The sequence below is a fragment of the Mustela erminea genome, chromosome 10 (assembly GCF_009829155.1).
Source record: "Mustela erminea isolate mMusErm1 chromosome 10, mMusErm1.Pri, whole genome shotgun sequence".
NCBI lineage: Eukaryota > Metazoa > Chordata > Mammalia > Carnivora > Mustelidae > Mustela > Mustela erminea.
Window position 1 is genome coordinate 22939782 of NC_045623.1, and position 6507 is coordinate 22946288.

Genomic DNA, 6507 nt, shown 5'->3' on the forward strand with positions numbered 1-6507 from the left:
GTGTTGTCCCTTATTTATCTGTATTGTATTTACTACTTTGTACATGGAAAATATCCCATTAAAATAAAATCATTTAAAAACATAATAAATAGGAAAACTGGGAGCTCCATGTGTGAGTGAGAATGTGGACAGCTGTATTCTGGGGTGTGGGGTGAGGTGTGGGAGTATGAAGGGCTAAACTGTGGAGGCTTTAATTGCTCTGCCAACACTCATGCTAACTTCCCTCCTACTCCCAAGATGCTTCTTGGATGTTTAAGAGAACAATCTTGTTTATTTTTGTCCTGAGGGTAATCGCTGGGCTCCTTTGCTCTGTGGGCCAGGGATATGTGAGAGGAATAGAAAGCAGGCTTTCCTCTACACAGATCGTTAATTAATTCCCTTGTATTAACCCACTGCTGGAGTTCCAACAGGCAGAACTCCATCAGTCAAAATGAGAATCTCTCTGGTTTCCACTCTTGAAGTTGAAGGGTTTTTCCTCTTTTTGTTTTCTACCATTAACACTCATTTATCTTGCACATTTCTATTGCAACCTCATTTTCTTTGATGTATCTTCTCTTCTTACCTTATATAACATCTTTAAAAATTCATATATATTTAAGACAATCACTGGAGGGAGAAGCAATAAACACACATGTTCAGTTTGCCATCTTGAACTGGATATCTATAATTATTTTCCAGTGTAAACACATACAGAAGAAAAAATACCAAATCCAAAGAGACAAGATGTTTGGAATAGATACTGTTTTGAATCATTTTATTTTTCTCTTTCAAAGAATAGTGGGAAATGGATCATTTATACAGCATGATATTGCTTTATGATATATCTTAGCCTAAAATAAGAGAACTAAGGATGGTCTGTTCTAGTTTCTTAAATCAATGATTCAAATAATTTACTTTTTGGTTTTGCATGAAGAGTATCCAAGGACAGCATGTGATCTTTACCAACTGAGGGAGAATGAGGAAATAGGTAAACAAAGCTTACACAAAAACCTAGCAGCTTAAGATTTCCAAATGACCAGAACAATTTCTAGATGACAAAGATAGTATATTCTATAGTCATTTTCAGTGAAGTAGCTACATTTTGGCTAAGTTGCTTTAGATCTGAGCACTCACCAAATCTCACAACTACATAAGCTATACCAAAGGGAGACTTGGTAGGGCACCATGCCCTAAGGAAAGCGTAAACATGTCGTGGTGGGGTTGATGTTGAATTACAACTAATAAGGGGTTAATATCCAAACTAAATAAAGTATGTGTATAACTCAACACCTCACAAACAATCAAATTTAAAAATGGTCAGAGGACCTGAATAGACATTTTTCCAAAGACATACAGAAGATCAACAGACACAAAAAGGTGCTCCATGTCACTTGGCATCAGAGCAATACAAATCACCACCACAATGAGTTATCCCCTTACATCTGTCAGAATGACTAAAATCAAAATGACAAGAATATGGAGAAAAAGAGACTCTTTTGTACTGTTGACAGGAATATAAATTGGTACAGCTTATGGAAAACAGTATAGAGGTTCCTCAAAAAATTAAAAATGAAAATACCGTATGATCCAAAAATTCCACTACTGGAAGTTAACCCAAAGAATATGAAAACACTAATTGGAAAACATATACACCTCTATGTTTACTGCAACATTATTTGCAATAGCTAAGATATGGAAGCAACCCAAGTGTCCACTGATAGATGAATAGATAAGGAAAACACACACACAGGAAAGTTACACAGCCATAAAAAAGATGAGATCATGCTATTTGCAACAACATGGAAGGATCTAAAAGGAATTCTGTTAAATTAAATAAAACTGAGAAAGAAAAATACCATATGGTTTATTCATATGAGGAATCTAAAAACACAATAAACAAAGAAAAAGCAGAATTAGACTCTAAATACAGAGAACAAAGTGATGGTTGCCAGAGGAGGGGATGAGCAAAATGGGTGAAGGGGAATGGGAGATACAGGCTACTCACTAAGTCCAGGGAATAAAAGGCACAGCATAAAGAATGCAGTCAATGCTATTGTAATAGTGCTATATGGTGACAGTAACTACACTTGGGAGCATAACATATCAGAGAGAAGTTGAACTACTATGTTGTATACCTGAAACTAATGTAGCACTATGTGTCAAATGTACTCAGATACAAAAACTTTAAAAATCAAAAAAATCAAACTCTGTAGAGATCAGAAGCTAATAAAATTTTATTTAATCTCAGCTTCTAATTAATATTCATAAATCTATTGTTATATTTGGTTATAGAGTCTATTAAATTGTACTAATTGTAATAAAGTTTTATGATCAATAGCAATGACTGACTAAATGTCCATTAGGGTTATTAAATAATACGAATTCTGAGAAATTGACTGCATATCTATAGGACAAGTAATGAGGAAGTAAAAGTAAAGTTTCCAAGTTAATTTTCTCAAACAAAATTGTCCACATCAAACACCATTTTTCTTTGATAGATTGGGCACCCATGATGATAGAAGCTACATGCAAGAGACTAAAATAAAAACTTAAAACTGGAAAGTTAAAAATAAACATGAAATTCTCTCTATTTTCTAAATTAATTTTAAACATTTCATTAAGGCACCTTCCTGCATGAAATTGAGACCTTTGATACCCAGTTTATTCATGTACAGTTCTAATCAAATTATTTATTTCCCTGGCAACTGCATGTCCAATAATAAAAGTATCTTCCTTTTTAATTTTTAATTTCAAATTAAAATAATAACCTTGAAGAAAATTCAAATTTAAGTTCTCAACTCAGGTTGAGTTACAGGTTCTTTTTCATAACTGTATCACAATGAGAAGTCACTTGTACTCTCTGTCTTAATTTCATCATCAATACAATAGGTCCATAAAGAGAACACCTACTTGGATTGTTTTGAGGACCCAAATCACACATCATTTCTTTTCCACGCCTTTCCTAGTACACATACTTTATGATGTACTGCTTGATAAATGAATGTTCTAATGAAAAACCTGGTAGTAGTAAGTAACCGTAATAAGATGGTTGCATAATTATACAGTATCTAATATAATTGTGATGTACTCTAGTATTTCTTGGGAATTCTCTAACACTTTAAAGTATACACAGTACTGCCACATTCATTTGATCTCCCTGGTTTTTTTTGCAATTTTTCTGTATCTACCAGTTGTCCTCAGTATTTCTTCTTTTCTCTCATCACAACCAAATAATGACAACTATGTAAATGATCCTTAGGCCTCTTTATACTCTCTACAATCTCTACATTTTATAAAATAGTTTCAGAAAATGTATGCTTATTTCCATTTAAACTCTCCTAGACACAGCTTTAGAAGTCCAAAAAAAAAAATGCTTACAATGAAGTGGACAATTGCATTAGCTTTCTATTGATTTAACAACTTACTACAAGCTTAATCATTATAAAAAAATGAATTTATTATTGCATAGTTCTTTAGGCCAAAAAATTCAAAAGGAGCCCATTGGACTAAAATCAAAGTACAGACAGGGTTGCATTCCTTACTGAAAGCTCTGAGGGAGAAGCAGGCTCCCCACTGAGCAAGTCGCCCAATATGGGGCTCCATCTCATGACCTGAGCCAAAGCAGATCTTAACTGACTTTATTTCTTTATAAATAAAATGCATAAAATTATAGGAAATTAACATCCAATTTCACAGGATGATGTCTCAGATTAAATGGCTACTATATGCGTTATAATGTACTACATATATATTTTATAGCATAAATTATATATATATTCAAACTTAAATTTGAATTCAGGTTTTAGATGTCAAAGTTGAATTCAGAAATTTAATTTAGGTGTTATGTCTCAAAACATGCATCTTTAATAAATAGCATGCTATTACATGCTATTATATATATATTGCCACTACTCTTAAGGAGACTCTTGGGGTTGGGGTTGTCAGAAGGGACTATATACAAGATTATGATTTTATTTTCTTCAAGGTTATTATTTTAATTTGAAACTAAAAATTAAAAAGGAAGATATATATATGTAAAGTATTTAGAAAAGAACTTGGCACATAGGAAGTATTAAAATATTAAAAACTTTATACCTTTAAAGTTTTAATTTTCTGATCAATAATGTTTTGAATAACTGGAAATTTGCTTTCAATTTGGTTATTAAATGAAGTTAATTGTATAATTTAATAATCTGATTTGTAGAAATATCTTAGATTTTCTAAGTGTCAAAAAATTAGAATGCTAATATAGGAAAGAACATCTACAACTATGTAAACATGGTTAATAAATTTCAGCTTATTTAAATAACAAGATAAAGGCTTTAGAAGCGGTCACTTCAAGCAGATAATTTTTACAAATGTTACAAATATAAATGGTCTGCCATATTCAAGGAACTGCTAAAATTTTTAGTTATACATAACCTAAATCCAATTAATTATTTTAAAATATCAGGCAATATCATTGAACCCAAATTTAATAACTAAATAATGACAAGCTAGAGTCTAGCATCTAAAACATATCAGAACCTCACTTCATCTGGATCGCTGGTTCTATTTTCAGCCTTTCATTCTTCTCCCTTATGTGGTCCAGCTTTCTCCACAAGACAAGGAAATAAGGTCAATAAGAATATGCAAAATTTAATTTCTTACTGCTGTACCCAACTGGACAGAGCACAACTAACTTCTGTAAGTTCTAAAACAAAAATATTAGAAAATTAATTGGAGTCTCAAAACTTGGGACAGATGCTCAAACATGGGTCAGACAACTATGACAGGGGGACCAGACCTCAGAGTATACACTCATTGATCATCCAGAACCATGTGTGTGAGGGTCCCCGTAGTTAGGGGTGGAACAGATTGCAGAGGAAAGGAGAATGAATAAATGAGTAGAGAGACATCCATATCTGTCCAATGCCATTTGAATATTTCTCCAAAATACCAGCAGGTACTTTGTCACCCATTTCCACAGACAAACTATGATACTTGATTTTTTCTTTTTTTTTTTTTTTAAAGATTTTTTTATTCATTTGACAGAGAGAGAGAAATCACAAGTAGGCAGAGAGGCAGGCAGAGAGAGAGAGGGGAGAAAGCAGGTTCCCTGCAGAGCAGAGAGCCCGACGCGGGGCTCGATCCCAGAACCCTGGGATCATGACCCGAGCCGAAGGCAGAGGCTTTAACCCACTGAGCCACCCAGGCGCCCCGATACTTGATTTTTTCACTTTATAAATTTTAAGAGTAGGCTTCCAGAGATGTGAAGCAAGTTAGGTGAATGTTCTTTGAAACAAGGGAGGGGAAGGAGAAGGAGCAGCATGATGTGGCAGAGAGAATCAAAAAGAATAATGAGAGAAAGAAAAAGTGTAAAGCAAAGGAAAGAAGGAAAAAGTCCAAAGTACAAAGGTAGAAAGTACAAAGAAGAAGTAAAGAGGCCAGGAATTGTTCAATAAGACTTTAACTGTTTTAAGAAATTTATGACTTTTGGCTTCAGTGTAACTAGGAGAGGGCACACACCCATGATTTTCGTGATAGACATTTCCTAGACAGAAGAGTGACTTCTTTGGAGGCATATTTATAGTAACCCATATCCCTCTCTTTTACTTAACTACTAATAGGAATGTGATGATCCTATTTAAGTGTGGAGGGGTAAATTTAAAAAAAAAATATATCCTTTTTTGTCCCTTGAGTGGAAAAAATGGCTAATTACTAACTGATCATTTTCAGAGGTAACAAAGAAAAAGAAAAACTTTCTATCTATTAACTATCTATTTATCTATCTATCCATCTATAGTATTGCCAATAGTATTAGAGATAGAGATAATTTCTTTACAGAAGTTTTATGACTGTATTTTGTACAGAGAGAATAATTATATTCACATGATGCATTTGGGGCTTTGCATGATTTCAGGTACCTACGACATGCACATATTTTTTTATGGTCTCTTCAATTTCCTGGTTACTTCTGAGAATATAGAAAGCCATTTCAGTGTCTCTTTTCCTCATTCATTCCTCCCCAAATCCACCCCTCCCTATTTAACCACATGATTTCTTCTGCCTGTCTTTTCTGTTCATTTTTTGGTGTCTCTACGCTAGGCGAGAACTTCCATTTCATACCTCAACTATTTCTGCATTCAGGCTTCCTCTCCAACTATTTTGTTCTGTCAGATATAGCTTTTATACTGTTCAAAAATGCTAAATGGCTTCCTATTACTACAAAATGAGTTCCAAATCTCTTAGCTCTACCATTCATGAGCTTCCATACTTTTATTGCATTTTGTTCTTCAGACCTAATATTCTTTTTGCGCACTTTTCCCCTCACATCTCTCTCTCTCTCTCTCTCTGGGCATAACCGTTGTGACAAACAAGTTTATCTTTCACCTCAAAACACCCTTAAAAATATCTGGTTTGTTTTTCCATTATCTACACTAGCATCATGGATTGTCTTCCTCAATCTTCCTACCTACTCAGTCGTTCACAACATGCAAGGTTTTATTCATATCAATAACATACGTTGTATTCTCTCTGTAGGGCTAA